This window comes from Echinops telfairi, unplaced genomic scaffold, assembly GCF_000313985.2.
Source record: "Echinops telfairi isolate 266 unplaced genomic scaffold, ASM31398v2 ScPeMD7_7469;HRSCAF=8507_0, whole genome shotgun sequence".
NCBI lineage: Eukaryota > Metazoa > Chordata > Mammalia > Afrosoricida > Tenrecidae > Echinops > Echinops telfairi.
This window is the reverse complement of record NW_022111372.1, coordinates 61,971,727-61,993,091: the sequence shown is the minus strand read 5'-3', so window position 1 is coordinate 61,993,091 and position 21,365 is coordinate 61,971,727. Positions and strand designations below refer to the sequence as shown.

Sequence of the window (21,365 nt, the reverse complement as noted above, 5' to 3'; positions counted from 1 at the left end):
AGTGGTTGAATGAATCCACCACGGTGAGCTCGTTTTGCTGTTTTTGAACCCAGCTGATTGACTGATGCTCTTCTATTTGAGAGGACATTCTCTCCTCTTCGGCAAAACAGGTGGATCAACTAGATTATTTTACACATCATTGCCAGGCCCAGAGTCTATGCTGCTGTGCATAATCATTTTATATTGAAGCCTCTGATAGCCAAACATGCTAAAGTGCAAAATCAGAGATGCGAGCCACCTGAACCATAAAGAGAAAAGGGGGCGGGATGGGGGGGGGGATCCCTTACTGAATAGTTAAGGCACATGCTTGATATGGATCTCAGAAATTCAAAGGTAGCAATGCAATTAGTTTAATACAGCTAATGTATTAAGGAGTCCCAGTGGCATTGTGGGTTACACATTGAGCTGCTAATGGTAAAGTCAGTGGTTCGAACCCACCAGCCAGTCCTAGGGGAAAAGATGAGGTTTTCTGCTGCTGTGAAGTTGCAGAGTCTTAGAAACCCAAAGGAGCACCCTGCCCTGCCCTAGAGCGTCACCTGGAGTCAGAATTGTAATGTGCTTTCTTGGGAGTTTGTGATCGCCACCCACTGCTTGTTCAGTACACGTCTAAATATATGCAGTGAAACTTATCTTGACATTTTATTTTTGTCTCCTAAGAAGGATACAACTTTCTATGATTTAATTATGTTTTGTCCAGAAGCACACTTACCTTTGATATGTCTACACTTAGGAAAACATGCTCTATCTAGACCCATTTTTGTTCACTCAATGCATGTACACAAAATTCCCTAAAAAAAAAAAGAATAATTGATATGTTCAAGAAGAGCTATATTAATACTTCTAGTTGAAAATACAGTCCTTGAAGATATTTGAAAAAAAAATGAAATCTTGGCTCTGACCATATTTTTGAAACAGAAAACAGGGACGCTAACACCTTGTAAGGAAGTAAGGTTTGTGTCATTACAATCCAGAATAGGCTATTTTCTTGTGGTCATTTTTCCACCTCATTGCATAAAACATGATAATATTTTCCCCTCTGACTGAGGCTTGTTAGATAAAAACAATACTTAGCATTTATATAGCACCTTATACTCAGATAGGAAAGGACAAAAAAAAAAACTGAAAATGCCATTAATAAATAATACATATAGTGATGACAAGTTTTTGTTTTAGGTGAGGGAGAAGAGGCAGGGAAATGCCTAATGCCCACCAGCTCAGTATTCACACTGGAATACTGAAAGGGCCATGGTGATTCTCATCATGACCATGATCCTGAACAATGTGCAGTGGTCTGGGGTCAGTGGGCCCTGACACTTGTCTGTGTGTGCTCCACGGAACCCTCGTGAATGGAAGCCAGCTCGGTGTGCCAGAGCCACTCAGAACAGACCTGGCTAAGAGAACCCACCGAGCTTCCTTCCTGTCCTCCGGGGCGGCTCTACCCTTTGACGGGACACTGGTCTTTTTCAGAGCTCTCGGGCTATCTCTGGTGACTTGTGTCAGAGGGGTTCAGGATGGTGTAAAAAGAGCAGGAGCGCAAGACTTAGAGCGAAACAACTGGTATCCCATCCTGGTCCTGCTGGATCTGTTTTGCAGATATCTCTGAATTTTTCCAGACTTGACTTCCTTAACTGAATAATGGGAATCCACTCCCCATCCCTTAGTTTGTCTGACAGTGGTGTTTTTTGGACACTCTGATGCTTGAAAACTATACCCCTGGTAATTCAGCTGTCCCAGGTGGACAGGTTTCAGCAGACCTTCCAGATGAAAATGGATCAGAAAGAAAGGTATGATAATATACTTTTAAAAATGCATGAAAACAGCATGGATCACAAGAGAACCTTGTCAAATGCAGCGCTGTAGACAAGTAGTCAGGAGGGATCAATTACCAGAGGAGGGCATTGTGGTTCACGGAGTAGTAAGAGCCTCCGGGAACTGGACTGGCATCATAGCCACCAAGATAAACTCAGCCATGGAGGCGATAACTTCTAGGATGATGCCAAACTCAGCAGCATTTGTTCTGTTGTCCCCACGGTCACCTTAGGTCAGAGTCCACTCGGTGGCAACTAACAACAATGGCGTAATGAGAATAAGGATGTAACACAGCTGGGAGGACCACATAATCTTGTGTCTGTCTAAAAGGACCAGTGTAATTTAAAATGTTTTGAGCATGCACAGGGAAAATATTGAACACGCTTTTGGGCACACATCTATTAATAATCATGGTAATAAGCCATGCATATCACTAAACCTATAAAGAATTTGGTTGTTAAAGACAAGATAAAATAATATAAATGAATTTGCTTATATACCTCAGTGAATGTCCTTTTGCTGCTTTGAGCAAAGCAACCCATTTTGAAGATTGCTACCTCAAGTAATTTGCAAAATGCAAGGTAGCATTTTGTCATCATTAGCAGTTTAGCATGGCTGCAGAGTAAATCCAGGCTTAGCTGTGATACCAACTCCTCTGCAGTAACGAGCTACGCCCATTTCCTGAACACGCTAACCAGAGTTCAAAGCCCACACATGCTGCTGTGTCACTTGTTTAATGTAGAAACAGGAAACAGGAATTCCAGGATATTCTAAGTTTAATTTGATTTGAGAATTATTGAAAATCCAGAGCCTTTTGTAAAAAATAATAGCTGTTATTTTTACAGTACCTGGCAGTCTATAAAGCACTTTCAAGGACATCTCATTTAATTTATCCATTTGCCTGGAACCTAGGAATACATCACATACCCATTCTGTACTGGAAAAACTAAGGCTTCTTTACTTCATGAGCTAGCATTTGATCCTAATTCCCATGAAGGTGACATACCATCAGATTACTTTTGTGTGCATAGATCATTGATTCCCAAGGATCATGATCAGAAATAGTTTTTAAAATTCCCTTTCTATGGTTTTATATATATATATAAAATTTCCCTTTTCAACTTCTCTACTTCCCTTCTTCTGCCTTTTCTGTGTTAGATTATTGTAGGTTTGGGAAAGAAGGACTATGCTATGATTCTTCTTTTTAATTTCTAAAAACCCATTAGCATACCAGCTCCTCTCCTGCATCTGAAGGCTAAGAACATAGTTGATTTGGGGATCTTAATGTGCAAGTATGACCATTATCATTGACCATAATCAATTATACTAGCTATGTGTTTCACAGTGAATCTGATCCTTGAATTGCTGCTGTTGTGAGTTGTTGTCCTATTGGCCCCAGACCCAAGGGAGTCCAATGCACAAGAGAATGAAGTGACACTGAATGTTTTGAGCCATCTCCAAGTTTGGTTGAGTATTGGATCTTTGTGATCTGTAAAGTACTCTTGGGCTGAATTTCCGGATTAGATCACCAGGCCTTTCTTTCTAGGCTCGCTTAGCCTGGAATCTTCTTTGACACCTGTGCAACATCTTTGCAATACATAAGCCTCCACTGATAGACCAGTAGTAGCTATTAGATATGTTAGCTGAAAATCAAGCGTGACTCTCTTGAAAGGAAGGTGAGAATTCTCCCATGGAATCACCACTGTTCCCAATCCTTGGCCCAAGCCCCTGAAATCAGATGTAAATTTTAATGTCTAGGTGAATTCTTCCTCTTTTTGCAGGGTGTGGTTTTTATATGTTTATCAGATTCCTGATGGCTCCTATTATCCAGAAGAAGATCTTATTTTACTTCAAAAGCTCTTTCTCCAGATCCCAATCAAGTTGACTAACAACAACATGAGCAGCAAAACCTTCATTATCAAGTTGATTCAGACATAGATTTATGACAGAGTGGAAGTATGTCTGTGAGTTTTGGACGTTGTAAATGTGTAGGGGATCAGAAAGCCTCATCTTAGCCCCACCGAGTGACGGGTGGGTTTGAACTGTTGCCCCTGTGGTCATCAGTCCAACTCATAACCGATGACAACAGCAGGGGTCCAATCAAAACAGAGCAGTGTAGGCAGTGGGATGTCAAATGCATGCTATAGAACCACTTAAAGAGCATGCATTGAAGAAACCTGTGATTTGGAAATGCTTGTAGACCATAGGGCATTCCATCCCTTAGAGAGCATTTGTTGGCTGCCGTTGCTAAGAAAAATGACACCTTTTCAGATTAACCAGAGACCTCCATGTTCCTTTTATGCCCCTCGGAAACCTTTGGTGTGTCTGTGAGTGGACAGGAAACAGAGGCTCTTTTCTCATGTTGAGGGTTTGTTATTGTGACACCTAGGGTCTCACCTGAGCTTCGCACACACAAAACTGCTCCCTGCTGTTCCCACCGAGACAGCGCTCACTCCTGTGAATGTCTGCCGGTCCCTTTGGTGGTGGCTGAGCGAACTTTTCAGCAGCACATTGAGGCTGGCTGGCTTTTTATCACCTTTATGGTTGAGGGTATTTATAATTTGGGGTAAGAAGATGAAACCCTTAGCAGAGTGAAATTCAGTAAATGGCCTGGAGTGTGGCTTTCATGATTACCAGTTCAATCAGCCCTTTTAAAGATTTACTGCCCACCCCTCCTGAACTTCACTTTGAAAATGATTTCAAGAGGAGGCTTTGCTTCTTTTCACAAGCATCACTAAAATATTTCAACCCAGAGCAAAAAAAAACAACCCACAAAACAATAAAAAGAGAATATTAAATATGAATTAAAGTAGGTTTCCTTGCAGGTCATACTTTGCATTTGAAAGCAATGTCTGTGACCTTTGATACCTAGGCTTAAATGTGAATTGAGGGGTTAAACAACCGAGGATAAAGGTCAAGAGATTGTTTTCTCTCACAAGACCAATAAAACACCAGCTGCTCCTACCTAGGAGCCCATTGAGTGGGGCATGCTGAGGGAAGAACTCAGACTTAGAACAAATGCAGCTGTGAAAATGGGTTGGTATTAAACCCAGCCTAGAGGAGTTTGGGGCGTTTCCCTTGGGAAACCAAATTTGGAAACAGCCCTTGGGACAATGCAGAAATGGCTTCTCTATCAGTCACTGCAAAATAAAATAAAATAAAATTGTAGACTGCTCACAGAATGTGGGGCATAGTAGTGTAGTTTATGTGGGAACTAATCTGAAGGAAAGCGTGCTATAAAATCCAAATGAACGATTTGACCCCGACTACAGCCACAGGTCGTGGCTAGAACGTTCAACCCTGTGAGTACACAATTGCAACTGGACACAGAAACTGGAGAGCTTCGCCAGCCTGCGGGTCACAGAGGCTTCCGTCCCTGAAAGGTAGAGTGTCATTTCCCTTCCAGTGCATCAAGGTGTGTTTGGAAAATTCCAGGCATGTCTGTCCTGTGTCTGCCGCTAAACAAATATTTTTGCTTGTTTTTGGTAACATAAACTACCCTCCCTACCACTAACCTTCTTACCACTGCCTTTGAATGCTTAGAAAATGTTTTTTCCTGGTTTCCCAGATTAGTTGAATGCGGATATGTAAATAAGCAACCATGAGAGGACTGTTTAATGCTTTGAATCCTTTGTCCCAATAGATGTCAAAATGCTGTTCCAGGGTCTCCCTCAGATGGTATGTAAAAATCAACTATTTGTCGTAAAGTGCGTTTTAATGAAACCGGACGTAATCAGTGATGGCCGATGGGATGCCGCATCTGCTGTTAACAGCGCTCCCGCTCATGTTTAGGTTTGGGCCTTCGAAGCCAGGTATATCTAAGAGACTTTTGTATTTGTGGGAGACGTTTGACTTCCTTTCACATTTTAGGACAGAGGTTTGGGGCCTGCCCTTCTCTCCAGGTTAACCACAATGGTGACGGTTAGATAGGAGACCCGGGAGTTGGCGCTGTTTGCTCTGAAACAAATGGTAACAGGCTAAACCTGCTTGTGACCCGGTGGGGGCGGGGCGGGGTGGGGGTACCGGGTGGGGCTTGCAGGGTGGCCAGGGCACCATAGAATTGGACTCTACGGACCACAGTGTTTGCTGCTGTTTCAGCCTTCCCCTCCTTGCCTTCCCTTCCCCCCACCTCCCGCCCTCATGCCTTCCTTTCCAACCTTTCTCCGCCCCCCCTGCTGCTCCCCTACCCCAGCCCCCCCGCCCCCCGCCCCCAGCAACCCAGCAACCTCAGTTGAATGGAAAAGTGAGCAGAGGTGGGTTTCTCACTTGCTTTGTGTCCCGGGAAACTTGGTCGCTTTGAATTAGCTGCATTCCAGCCCATGATCAAGTTGTGGGTGGGGGGTGGGGGTTGCCACTGCGCTAAGTTTCCAAGAACAGGTGAAATGCATCCTGTCGCGGATAAAACACCCTACGGGTACCTTTTCAGTCGCTTTGGTGTTTCTGCCCTGGCAGAGGCGGTTATTTCCTTACAGCAGTGCATGAAGTTGTTATTAGTGTTATGGAAACCAGGTGTTAGAGCTGATTAGTCGCTAATCTTCCATCTCTGAGAGCTTGGCTCCAATCTTCTCTTCATCAGAATCATTCTGTTGCATTAATTTATTCATCCTGGCTCTAAGAACCTTGTCAAATCAACATGGTGGTCTCGGCTGGGTCCCTAATGCACTATAGCCCAGATCACAAACCTACTATATGACACATAATTCAGCATAATTGGCAGTCAGTGCTCAAACAACCCTGTGATTAAATGGGGATGCAGATTGAAGTCGCCTCTCACCTATTAGAAGGTAGTCTCCCTGGGCCCAGGCTGTTCTTCAGCGGAGGCAACGGCTGGAACGGGCCGCAGGACTTTTCCAGCTTTCTGTGGTTCCTGATTGATGAGGTAGCACTTATTTTTCCTCTTAATATTTTACCTCTCAAAACACGAAATGAGCCACTTAACTTTATATTTCCTTTTTTAGACTCCATCTCAAGTCTTCATTAGGAAGTCTTAATGACTGCTCAAATTATAGGAAACCCTTCACTTAGTGTAAAGGGAACAAGCCCCCCCCCTTTTTGGGGGGATCCTTTTTCTTTGTAGGCTTCTTTGGCAAACAGCTCAGTTTTAACAGCTAACTGTTTATAAGGCCACAAAGGAAAGAGTTTGACAAAGATTTTTTTATTTTTTTTAATTGACAAGTGACCCGTTCTATATGGTTTGGAGAGAACTGGAAATGTGCTCCCATAAAGATTACTGCCTAGGAAGCCATATGGGATAGGCAGTGCTACCGGGCTGCTATGAGTCTTAGCTGGTGCAGTGTTGTCACTAGGTACTGTCAGGTCGGTTCTGACTCATAGGGACACACGGTGTAACAGAGAGAACTGTTGCCTGGCCCTGTGCCATCTTCCTCGCTGTTGTTAGCCTTGAGTCTCTTGTTGCAGCCACTGTGTCCACCCATCTTGTTGAGAGTCTTCCTCTTTTTCACTGCCCCTCTCCTTTAGCAAGCAGGATGTCTTCTCCAGGGACTGGTCTCCCCTGACAACATGTCCGAAGTGCCTGAGACCGAGCCTCTCCATCCTTGCCTGTAAGGAGCATTGGGGCTGTACTTCTTCCGAGATAGATTAATGTGTCCTTTTGGCAGTTCATGCTATTTTCAGTATTCTTTGTCAGCACCGTAATACAAGTGCATTCCTTCCTCTTTACTCATCCAAGTTTCACACAGATAGTCGTCCAAGTTTCACACGTCTTGAGTCAAGTGCACCTTAGTCCTCAAAGTAACATCCTTGCTTTTCAATGCTTGAAAGGGGCCTTGTGCAGCCAACTTACCCAATGCAATGTGTAGTCCGATCTCTTGTCCAACGCTTCCATGAGCACTGATGGTGGATCCAAGCAAGACAAAATCCTGGACAACTTTAATCTTGTCTCCATTTATTATGCTGTTACCTATCGGTCCAATTGTCAGGATTTTTGTTTTCTTTACATGAAGTTCTAATTCTGCAGACTGCAACCCATGATCTTCATGAGTAAGCTCTCCTAGTATTTCTCGCTTTTCAGCAAGCAAAATCGTGTCATCTGCATATGGAAGTTTGTTTAAACAAAACTTCCTCCTTGCCTGATGCCACATTCTTCATCATATAGTACAGCTTCTCTGAGTATGTGTTCATCTTACTGATTGAGTAAGTATGGTAAGAGGATAGCGCCTAACAGAATGCTTGGGAAGACCAAGGATAAGAAAATGCTTGTCATAGCAGGACCAACGTTGTTCTAGAATTGAGGTTCTTGTTACAGTCAATGTTCTCTCAACCTGGGAACAAAACTCCCTATTCCTTCTTCTTCTTTTTAAAATGCTTGTATTTTTTTAAATTCTTTTATTGGGAGCTGTTACAGCTATCATAACATTCCATAGTTCAATCATATCAAGTACTATTATACAATTACTACCACATCCGTTTTAAAACTTTTTCTGCTACAATTCCTTGATATCAGTGCCCCATTATCGCCTCCCTCCCCAAACCTATGCCCCCCAGGAATCCTCACTTATTTGTTGATTTATTTATTGCCATATCTTACTTCATCTCATCGAATATATCCATTCACATGCAACCCTTGTTCACTCCCCTCGAGTGGAGTGGGGTTATACAGCCATCAGTGCTACCGGCTCCTCACCACAGCCACCCTTTTCCCTTACACTCAGGGAACCATTACTCCTGTTGCTGTTTCTGAAGGGGTAAACATCTTGGCTTTCATGTATCACACAATCTTAATTATACAAACGAACATATGGAAGTCTAATATGATTGATGAGGTAAAACAAATAAAAAGCATAGTCGTAAGGGGAGAACAAGAAAATATAAAGTTATGTGTTTCATCAGTGCTAAGCCTCACCCTGCATTTATCATCCCTTCCCTGTGGCCCTTCTGAGAGGGACTGCCCAATTATCTTCCAGGTGGGCTATGTGCCTCCACTACAACCCTGTCCCTTCACATCGATTTGGTTGCTTGTTTTTGAAGTTCAGATACCTTTTCCTGTCGTCTTGTTCTCCATGTAGACATTGGTTATGACAAAAGTATATATGGAGAGACAAGTGAGATTGATCGAGAGGGAAATTGCATATTTTTTTATGTTTGAAGCTTTAAAGGTCTTTGTGAAAGTCTTTCACCGGAGCAGGTGGGGATTTTTATTTTGTATGATTCTGATAAAATGATGGGAGGCACATGCTGAATAAAATGTCCAATGGCTTAGGCAGGTAATATTTAATTTAACATTTTTACTACTTTTCCTGAGATTTCTAAGGACCATGACATCAGGATAAGAAGGAATCTGGTAGTCTTAAGAAATTTTCGAGATCAAAAGCCATAAATAATGTTAAGACTCACTGGTTTTCTCAAAAGGTTATTAAAAAAAAAGGAGTGAAAGCAAAAAGAGCTCTCAGTATCAGTGTCCAAAGGGATGCATTCTACCAACCCTCTGGATGTGGTCTTTGTTTGAAAAGTGCTTATTCAGCAGGTAGACATTAGTATCTCCTCTGTATTATTATTAGAAACTCGAATTTTTAAATATGCTTATTAATGAAGGAAGTCTGGTGAGTAAGTGTTTTGTTAACTACCAAAAAAGTTGAGGTTCGAACCCACCAACCCTTCCACTTTTCCTAAATTTAACAATCTTCGAAACCTCGGGAGGAGTTTTACTCTATCCTATCGGGTCAGGATGAGTCACCATCAACTTGAAGGTGATGACCTTTATTACCCACTATGGGAGTATCTATCTGAAATGCTTCAATTTCATTTTGTTTCATGTTTTTATTGATGTGTAGATTTTATTATATTACCTGTGCCTAAGATGTTTTCCTGATTCATTCTTGTTTTTGTTTCTTCGGTCTCTGCCTCACATTTTTGTAACATGGTTATCCTTTGGGGAAAAAAACAAAACAAAACCCCAAACTTAGAACCACACTTATCACAAAAATGACCAGAACAATTTAAAAAATATATGATAAATTATTAAAGTATACTTTCCAGAGGTGAAAACAGGTAGTTCTGATTTCAGAATTGGGAAATATTTCATCAGCGTTGTAACAGCATTGTAACCAAATCAACTTGTTAGCATTGTGCTTAGCAAGTGTATGTATATGTTATTTACTAGCATGGATTAATTGATTAACTGATTAATTGAAATGCTATTTGTGATCCTTCCTTGACTTCTGTGATGTTTCTGTCATATCGGACGGCAGTAGGTGAGATTCTAAGGTGGCCTTAGAGATTTGCACATTCTTTCATGCACACCCTGCAGTGTGCTCTCCCTTTGAGTGTGAGTAAGGCCTGTGGATATGAGCGACGTCATTTCTGTGTTTAGGTTATCTTCGAAGGGAAGATGAAACATTATTCAGATCAAGTCCCTGAACTTGTTCATTTTAATTAACTAATAAGGGTAGCAGCCAGATGTTCCTGACCAAACCAGGAGGGCCTTTTAAATGAGAACCTGAGAACTAACAGGTCCTCCTGCGTCCCTTGTGGACACGCATTTTTCTTTGTGAAGAGTGACATGTATTAGGAAATTGTGGGCAGCTTCAAAGCTGAGATTCTCAGCCTATGATGGCTAGGAATTGAATTCTATCAACCATCATTGACTTTCAAGAGGACTTCAAACCTCAGATGAGATTGTGGCACCTGCCAATACCTGTCCTGTAACAACTGGTACCCAGTTAATCAAGGCCACTCTATTGTTCCACAAAAACTCTGAAATAACAAAATCATGTTGTCTTCAGCAAAGGTGTTTCCAGTGATTTGCTACCCAGCAATGGAAAATGTAAATACTTGTCATTCACAGGTTTCCCATTTATTTGAAAATTAAATTCAAACCTTGGCACCAAAGCATCAAATACCTGATGCCAAGGCACAACACATTTTTGCTAAATTTAATGTTTTGAGTAAGTGTGATGTTTTGAGTAACAGAAGGGTCAAAGGTCAACTACAGAAAGGTAGACCTCCAAAAAAAAGGAGTCCTCATAATCAAATAGAATCCTTCTGTCAGTAATTTTGTTTAAATAGCCGCTGAGGTTTGAGGTTTTAGTACGTCTTGTGAGCACATTATATTAATTTTATTATCATTATTCATTAGAAGGAATGCATGCATATTAATAAGCATGTACATGATCAATTTGGTCATGTGAAGAGGAGTGTGCTTAAGACCTGTATCGGACAGTGGAGGAGGCATAGAACAAACCATGGTATCTTTTCATAGGACTGTGATTGTTAATGGTTCTTGTTAGCATTAACTTGGCTCTGACTCATGAAGGCTTATGTATATTAGACTGGAACATTGCATCGTCATGATTGTTGATATGTTTGAGTCCATTATAGCGGTACTGTAGTACTTTTCTAAAAAGTGCCACGAGGAGGGTATTCTGTTTCATAACCGGCAAGCATCGTCCCCGTGAGATTTGCGCTGCAGTTAGGTGTTGTTGAGGAGGTGCCAACTCATACTGACCCTGCAGCAGAGCCACACGAGCAAACACCGCCTGCTCGGGCGCCAGCCTCACGATTGGTCTTAGGGGTCAGCCCATTGTTGCCTCCATCTCATCAAGACCCTTCCTCTCGGTCCCTGCCCCTCTACTTTACCGAGCATGATGTCCTTCCCCAGAGGGGTTTCTTCTGACCTGTGTTCAAACTACACGAGACAAAATCTCACTCTCCTCACCTCAAAGGAACAGTCTGTCTGTACTTCTTTCAAGGCAAATCTGTTTGCTCTTTGGGTAGTGCATGGTACTTTCAATCTCTTCACCAGCACTATCATTTGTAAATGCTTCTAATCCAGTGAGATTAGATAAGCAATTTCCCTAGGTGTGCTTATAGCCATATTTGGAAGATGAGACCCAAAACATGTGAAGATTTTTCTTACCTCTAGATACAAGAGGGCTTAAGAAAGTTTGTGGGAAAATCCCATTCTTTTTTAATACTACATTTCCACAAAACATTTTGAAGGCCTTTCATACTGTAATATATACAAGAGTCTATACAAAAGTTACATGATGGGGCAGGAACAATGGACATGTTTTGCTGGTACACTCACTTGTCACTAGGTTCAGTGACTAGCACATCACAGCACTGAAAGAAAAAAAATTCATTTCCAAGGATCTTTGTTAGCTCTCAATACTGAAGTTGGCTACATTTTCAAATACAGATCATTGGAGTCTAACCAGTATATGTCGAAGTTTAAGTTCACTGCTCCTCCTTGTTCCTTTCATACTCTTTGCTGTACACCCTGGACAACGTTGATGCTTGCGATGCTCTGCTCAGCTCGCAAAACAAAAAGCCTTCTCTGAATCATGACCCAGAGAGCTACTACCGGCATAGTGGTGCTGGGAAAGCACGTGTTTGGTTGGTTAGTTGGTTGGTCTCACCGGGTGAAACCAGGAGCCCTGGTGGCACAGTGGTTAAAGCTCTGGACTGATACGCATAAGGTCCCCTCCGTGGCTGGACGCCGCCACCACTCTGTGGCAGTCTGCTTCCATGGAGGAAACAATTTGAGGCCATCAACTCTGCCACATAGGCTGTTAGAAGTCAAACTCGGCTCGACAGTAGTGGTTTTGGGTTTGTTTCATTTGTCTCAACTTATTTCCCATGACATGAAACCCTGGCCTAGAAAACTAAGGAAATTCTTCAACTGCCCGTGAACAGAGCAGGGAGTAGATCCTGATGTTCCAGTTTCTAGCACAGCATAAATGATAAGCTCCAACCAGAAGAAATATATGATGCCTGTTACTATATTACAGAAATTAAATATAGAAGATGGAACCCAATTAGCTCTTGTAAATTTTGACCACATGTAGTTTGTGTGGTAACAATGGCAGTGCATGAACTTTTGGTTGAAATTTAATGGGGAAAAGACTTCTGGCTCTTTTAAAATAAAACCTCAAAACTCACTGTCATTGAGTCTCTTCTTACTAATAATGACCCTACAAAAGAACGTAGAATTGCCCCTCTGTATTTCCATGCCTTACCTTTTAGCTGAATTTGACACCTCATCTTTCTCTTACAGAATGGCCGGTGGGTTCAAGCCACTGACCTTGCAGTTAGTAGGAAAGTGTGTAGCCTGCTCTGGCATCTGAGCTCTTCCATTTATCCCCAAAATGGAGCTTCCGTAATGACTACCACAGCCAATGTGCCATGCCATGCCATGCCATGCCATGGTGGCTTGTCTTCAGCTGTGATACTCGCAGCTCTGCGGCCTGTATTTCAAACACCCTCAGGGTAACCGCTGGTGGAGAGGTTTGAGCAAAGCTTCTACACAAAATAGAAAAAAAAAAGGGCTGGTGATGTCATTCTTAAAATAAGCCATTAAAACCCTGGTGGCTCATAACAAATCATTGTTTGAAACCTTTGCTTTGGATACATCTTTAGGCCCAATTCGTCCCTGGAGGTGAACACTGTATTTGGTGAAGTACAGGCCAAGCCAGGGCATGGTTACCTTTGGTAAGAAAAAGCGGCCGAGCAATGGCAACGGCAGCCTCAAACAAGCCACAGGGAGGCTGATGCTGGGCCCTCTGTTGCCATGCGGCAGTGTCAACTCCATGGCGGCTGTTGTCTGTCTGTCTAGGATGTCAGCAAAGATGAGGATGGTCCTCAGTGAGACAGGTCACCCAGCTGGTGCACCAATGGGCAGAAAGGTAACAATTGTGAGGATGGCGCAGGATTGGATAATGTTTTTTCTGTTGTACATAAGATTGGGAAACCAACTTGACAGGACCTAACAAAATTAATGATTCATACATCCCTCCATGCATCCATGCACCCTCATGCATCCATGCACCCATGCACCCATGCATCCATGCACCCATTCATGAAGAGGATGGATGCTGCTATTGTTTACAGCTACCTGACATCAGGGAGATTAAGTAAAGAAAGGAGAAAGCTCGTAGGACATAAATATCTGCAATGGCTGAGAGGCATTGGGCAGGGAATGAGTCTTATGGGATCTGTGGGATCTGTAAGAGTTTGAGTTCAGTCATGGAAAACACCGATGTTTGAATCTGGCGTGAGCACAGCGCAGGCTGAACACTTCTCTCAAAAGGGAAAGATATACCGATGGGGAAGGGGAGTGAGGAAAACATCTCATATATCTTGTTCACTAAAAGTGTCATTTTAGTGTCAGTTCCTATTTCTTTTAAATCCATTAAGACTCATACACTGCAGTTTCTAGTCAGGAAAGACAGACATCGTTATACACATTTGTTCCTGACACCTTGGGGTCCATTTTCAGCACTGCACCCCTGGGAAATCACTGTAGGTGTGCAATTCTGGTGACTGTTAAGTGGATGTGTGAAGCCGATTCCCCCTGTACACCAAGGACACGTAGTCAGAGCTAGCTTTGTTTTCTGAAGCGTTTCAGCTCGCTTTAAATGGAGCCTGTGAATTCTTTCCTTCGTATCCAGCCTGGGGAATCACTCTGCCTTACGGCTTATGTCGGGCGAAAGGTGGGAGAAAAGAGAAACAACACCCAAACAACCCTCTTCTCAACATAGAGAAGTATCCTCTCTGTTTTCACACACACGTTTCAACAGTGTCAGCGTCGAAGGCCTTGGGGAGAGATATGTCTACTTGTGTGCATTTGAAGGTTTAACTTTAAGGCCATCGTCCCATATGAGCCTCGTACTCTTTTGATTTGGCCTGGTATATAATGTGGGGTCTATAAAAGTCATATATGACTGCTCAGGCAGTCAGCTTTGAATGACAACTTCGGCAATGGGGACGTCCGTGATCATGCTGATAATAACTTGTTTATTGAGTACTTATGTTCAAAGGACTCCCCCAGGGGCATTGTGATGATGTGGATTCAGAGCTTATTGGACAGGAATGGCAATGTGCTTTCTAGGTACCGTCCTTCTATAGTCTCCACAATTGTTGTTCTTATTTCTGCGTATATTTCTAGAGAAAGAAGCCGAGGCGCTCCATGGTATGACCTGCCCCTGGTGACTGGCAAAGCCAGAAGCTCGCCATTGGTGTATCTATGGATTTGCCTAGGTATTTGCAGATAAGCCCACATGGCTGTTAGAGATGCCACGCCATTTCCGTGCCCCATGAGAACGCGCTCTCAGGTGTTACCCACACTAGTTGTGAGACTCTGACAACCTCCATCCCCACTTGGCTAAAGTTGGATACAAGCTGTCCATTTCCCAGGAAAAGCCACTTCCCTGGGGTTTTTACAAACCCTTACACCTAAGTGACACATTAGAACACATATTAGACTCATTTGATTCACCATCATTCAAGTCATTATAAATAATGTAAGATGACACATGAAGCAGAAACTGCTTCCTCCTTCCCAATGTCTCTGAATTTCCCCTAGTTCTACATGACCCACTTTAGGCAAGATTTCCACTAATGAACACATAAGCTAGTTTCTGATTTCCAAATGTACATTAAAGCCCATCTAATGCAAAATTAACCTATCTTTATTACTGAAACTGTAGCCTATTAAGGTTGCATGCCGAGCTACAGAATGATCAATTTCGAAGAGCTTTCCACATGAGGTACCTGTGACTTTAGAAACTGTTCCCCCTTTCTGAAATTGAGTTTTCAATCAAAGATTCATGAAGGTGAGAAAGGATAGGAAGATGGGACAAGGAGCAGCCTTTCAAGGTCACACACGCTAAGTTTTGGTCCCCGGACAAACCCAATTTAGCTGAAATCATTATCCCTGTGAGATATTGACATTTGCAACACAAAATGTAAAAGCAGCAAATGCTCCATAAATGTTAGCTATGATAAGAACTTCTCTCAGTAGTTCTTATTTTCCTCACAGAACCACTGGAAGATGAATGGTAATCTTGTTTGTAGTTTTTAAGTACTTAACTGTAAACTACACAAGGTATTTTACTAACAGAGCAAGGAGGGAAGTTGTTTAGTTCTCAAAGTCCTGTTCTTTGCTACCATCTTATACTGTTAGCACTTGCACCCTAAAGAGTCTGACACTGATGTGACCTCTGACACGTGTGGGCTTGTGATCTGTTTACATTATAAACACACAGGGTATCGGGTGGGTCAGGGGGAGGAAGGCAGTAACATTGACACACAGTACCCTACCACCCTCACCAGAGAAGAGCCCCGCCCTGTAGGTTCCTGGAGTTGATTTATTACTCATGCCCTCCTGATAACATGTGCATTTGGGGACAGGAGGCGGGATCAGGTCTTATCTGGAAGCAGCGACAAATTAATCCATTATCCACCATTAGCAGTTTAAATTAATGTGTCCAATTAGTACTCAGTCACCTACGAAAGACCTCAAGTATCTGGTCTTTTGTACAGAGAACTTGGAAGCTTTTATTGAGCACATATTACGAGGCAGCAAAAGTTATTTCAGGGGTCAGTAAATTTTTTCTGTGATGCATCAAACATTTTGTTTTTTGAGGGCATTAGTGCTACTGGCTACTCAACTAAGTATTTTTATTGAACAAGTAGCCACAGACAATAGGTAAATGGATATGTTCTAATAAACCTTTATTTACAAAATTAGACTACAGGTCTGTTTGACTGTTTTTGATACTTGTTAACTGTTCTGTTAAACTTATGATCATTTTACCAGGATATTTTATTTGTAAAAGAAATGAAGGATTACACAAGAAAAAGATCAGTCCTTTAAGTGCAATAAATTTAATTCATAAAAATTATGTTTTCTTTTTGTTTCAGTTTTGCACAATTGATCTTCAGACCTGTATTTTGATACCACGTTAAAAAATTTTAACTCATGTTGTAAGAGCATTTAAATATGTCCCTAATTCATAGAATAGGGTATAAACTCCCATATGACAATTAGTACCTGAGTGGTACAAATAACTGATGCCCTAGGCGGACAGGAAAGTGGTTGGAGATCCTGTTCCACCCTGAGGAGTCTTGGCAGAAAGACTGATTTGCTTTCGAAAGATCATTTCCGTGTTCACTTTGGAGCACATACAGGTGGTCCCTGTCTTATCGGTTTAAGTCAATTTGATGTAAGTCAAATATACCTTTTTATTGTTGTCTTCATGATTATTTCATTTTATCATCAGTATCATGATAAATCCGATATCGACCCATCTTTGTGTGGTCAGAACCATCGTGCATAAACATCTAGTAGTGATCATCTTAGAATAATAACCTCAGCACATTACATGCTACAACATTGTGTGTAGCACGTTATTGAGGATAAAATGTATGTGTTGTCAATATCCAGTGCAATGGCTACACAGAACTCACAATGTTCACGATTAAAGGGTTCATTAAGGATGTTGACAGGTAATGCAAATGAGAAATGTTCAGGATATAGTTGTTTATCAGGACATATTAGATGTGCTCATAAATACCACTCAATCTGCTGTAAGCTTTAACCCAGAGGTGGTCAGCTCAAACCTCATGGGTCAACAAACCCAGTGCCCTAAGTGACCCCACTCCAATAAGCCTTAGTCCCAAAGCCCTCAGCGTCACTTCCATTGGTCAGCAAACCCAGCTTCCCCAATTAACCCCAGCTTCCCCGGCAAACCCAGATGTACCCTGCTCTACAAGCCAGCATCCTGCCCCTGAGCACTCATTGTAATGTGATCCGTGGGATGGGCAGTCAGTTTTCTGCGCTGGCTCCTGGCTCTGCTGCCCCTCTGATGTTATTGTTGCCTTCTGGATCCAGGAGGTTTACCTCCCAGGAATCGTGGGTTCAAAGGATGTGCTCCACGCCCTACTCTTGCTGGAAATGAGATCCCTCCTCCTGCTTCTCAGAGGGTTTATTTATATGCAGCAGAATGGCTTTCCAGGGAATCCTGTTTACAATTACTCACAGGTGAATCTTATCAGCATCTTCCTCCATCTTCTTACCAGACCCAAGCAGGAAAAATGTCATTTGGGGGGAGTTGGAAACTGGCTGGAGCAACCACTTACATAATTCACTACGCCTATACCACACCAAAAAAACAGAAAAGCAAAGAGAAAGAGAAATCATGAGGGTGTTTCATTATAACTCAAATATGTCATAAATATATAACTATATATCTCTCTGTGATACATATAATAAACATATATATACTAAAATTGGAACAGCATGAGAAGACTAGCATGGCATCTGTGCAAAGCTGGCAAGCACAATTATTAAATGTTCCATACTTTTCTATCAAGAATATAGAGTTGAATTGGCAAATGTTATGTGATAGATAAACTTACAGAGAGAGCGTGAAATTAATTGCTGAAATGGCCTATATCAAAGGAAAGACCTCCTGGGTTTTGTTTCCTTGGTTTGGAGGTACAGGATGGTTTCATGAGATATCCCCATTAACTGCCCAGATAACATTCAGGGCTGCTGTTCTACTCCTAGTTCATTGCATAATGCCGAGGGTCTGAAAACGTTTCAAGCAGCCATTCAACGTAAAAAAATAGGTGTCTAATAACCTGGACCAACAGAGGAAAAGGGGAGTTAGGAATAGGAGAACATGGAATGTGCAGCTAATTGCCTCCTTTGACAGGAGCTGAGAAAAGGGTCTGATTTTATAAAAGAATCCTCATCAATAGAGAATTGCAGAACCGAATTGCAAACTCTCATGGAATCCAGATTTTCTGCAGCCATGAGGCTAGATTAGGCCCTGAAACTATTATCCTGAAACAACTCTTTATAACTTATACTTTAAACAAAGACCATCCCCTGGAATCTTTGAAACCAAAACAGCAAATGAGCTTACCTAGTAAAGAAGGCCGTTCCCGACCGCTGTGTTTTCTCAGGTCTATCGATATGGGATCAGATTGAAGAGAAGTAATGCTAAAGGCTGGATGTCTGGGGGGCAGTACGTTTACTTCCAAGGAGGTAAAATGACACTGAAAGGAGAATGAGCATGACTGCACAACACGAAGACCCATTGTAATGTCTTCCTGGTGCCCACCATTTCCAGTTTCCAGTGCTCGATCCATTGAAATGGCCACAAAGAAACTCACATACAGAATTCCTGAATGAAAGGTTTATTAAGGACGTTAACAAGTTGTAATGCCAGGGAGAAATATTCAGGGTAATTGTTTACCAAGACATATCACAAAGTTTCAGGTCTGCTAATAAATACTTCCTGGGGCATACCATTTTACTGTATGATTCAACCCGAAGGCATTCAGCTTAAGCACTGTGGGTAAGCAACTTCAACTTCCCCAATTAATACCCAGAGGCATCCCACTCAGCAAGCCAGCCTCCTGCACACACAAAAAATGGGTGTCTTAACTTGCTCAGTGGGTTAAAAAGTTCATCACTCTATTCTGTGCTCTGGCTTCTGGTCCTGCTGCTGCTGCTCCTCCGATGGTATAGCTGCCATCTGCATCCAGGAGCTTTCTTGTCAAGAGATCTTGGGTCCAGAGTAGGCACTCCATTCCCGACTCCTGCTATAATTTGATCCCTCCCCTGCTTCTCAGAGGGCTTATTTTATATGCAATAGGATGATACTCCCAGGATTCCTATTGGCAACAGGTAAATTGTCTCAGTATCTTTCCCCACGTTCTTACCAGACCTGTGCAGCCACCAGCCACTGTGGAGCTATGTAGAAGAAAGATGAGAAGGCTTGCTCACATGCAGATTTACAACCTCAGAAAGCCTTGACTCAATGGCAGACACACATATAGTGAAGTATGAACATGTGTGCACATGTGTGCGCACGCACACACACACACATACACACACACACACACACACACCTTGGTTGCACTGTTGGGAAAGCATTGAACTGCTAACCTCAAGGTCTTCATTTTAAATTTACTATCCACTCTATGAAAGAAAAAGTTCTAGTCTTGGAACGCCGTATAGGAGTCCTATAAGCGGGAACTGACTGGGTGGTAATGGTGGTGTGCTTGATTTTTGCTGTTGTTTTTTTCCATGCACATGAGGGGGTCTTCAAAAATGCTGTCAAAAAAGGAATTAAAAAATAATTAAAATACATGTATAACTTTTGATATCTGTATATAGAACCTGAAAACCAGATCAGAGTGAGGCTCATTAACAACTGATGGAATGCACATGACACAGTCTTGCAACTGTTTTGCTAAAAGCTCCAAAACTTGAGGCATCCACTGACGAAGATCAAAGACTATTGTGTTCAGTATGGATTATATCTCAATATAAATAAATTTAAAAGTTATCACAATGAAACCAATAAGCAGCATCATAATAACTGGAGAAAATAATTATAGTATCAAATGTTTCATTGTACTTGAAGTCATGATCATTACCTGTGACAACAGTGATCAAGAGATGTAACTAATACACTCAACAGTAACTGGTAGATAGTGCAGGGCAGTGCATAATCTAATGTATTTCTTCTAGTCTCTCACTCCCACCAAATGGCATTTTCCTGCACTGCTCTGGGTAATAACCTGGGAGAAGATATTAATAAGATTCATCTATGATTAATTAGGAACCAGATTCCTTGGAATAGCATTCTACTGAGCCCTCTGTGAAGCAGTCGTGAGGGACTCCCACTTACAACGAGAGCCAGTAGTGGATCATGTCCTGTGGACTCCAAGTGTATCCCTGTACAGTGGATCGTCTCCTCTGGATCCCTGTACAGTGAGTCGTCTGGACCCAGAAGACAGCAGTGACATCAGGAGAGCAGCAGCAGAGCCAGGAGTCAGCGCGCGGAGCAGAGTGGTGGACTTCCCAGCCCACAGAGGAAGCTAAGTGCTTTGGGGCAGAAGGCTCACTTGTGGAATAGGGTGCCCCTGGGCACTTAATTGGGGGAGCTGGTTTAGCTGACCCAAAGAGCTTGAGCTGAATGCCTCAGGATTGAAGCTAAAAGCAGAGCAGCATGACCTTTACGAATTTATTAGCAGCCTTGAACAAATTTTGTAAGGTGTCTTCCTATGCATTTCTTATTGTATTGCAACCCGTTAACTTTCTTTATAACCCCTTTAAGAATAAAGATTGCCTGTGAATTCTGAGTAGGTATTATTATAAATATTTAAATCTAAATGAAAAAAGTAGTTTTGTGATCGCACAGGTAAGTATGCATGGGGGTAGATTAGACAAATATAGGGGGCTTCAAAAGTCTATGGAATTAAAAGATCATAGACTTTTCCATGGATGTTTTCTGTCATAGATATAGTTAAAATCCACCACCACTGAATCAAGTCTGATTTACCGTAACTCTACATGACAGAGTAGACTGCTCCTTTGGGTTCTGAGGCTGTCCGCCTTGACAGAAGCAGCCAGTCTGCCCTTTCTCTCATGTAGAGGTCAGTAGACCCAGCTAGCAACCTTGAAGTTGGCAGCCCGACATTTAACCTACCACCATTTAACCTGCCACCAGGGCTCCAATTTCATGATGGGGGTTGAGAACTGTTGAATTGGCTCTAACAGAACATGCCGCCCATTACAACTGTAGCAGCCCCTGTGTCACTCTGCCTCATTGAGAGTCTTCCTATTTTTCACTGACCCCCTGTTTAACCGAGTATAAGGTTCCTCCTTTCTCTCACATACTTTGAACGTGCTATCAGGAACAGCACCTAATGACATGTCCAAAATATGTGAGAGATAAACTCCTCATCTTCACATCTAAGAAGTATTCTGTCTTCACTTCCTTCAAAACATATTGGAT

General features: G+C 42.2%; 1 non-coding gene across 1 annotated transcript; it reads left to right on the top strand.

The window, feature by feature from the left end:
• Positions 1 to 17,812: 17,812 nt before the first annotated feature.
• On the top strand, positions 17,813 to 17,914 carry LOC115873611. The gene has a single exon (XR_004048505.1). It is a non-coding gene; the product is annotated as a U6 spliceosomal RNA (small nuclear RNA).
• The last annotated feature ends 3,451 nt before the right edge of the window (positions 17,915 to 21,365 follow it).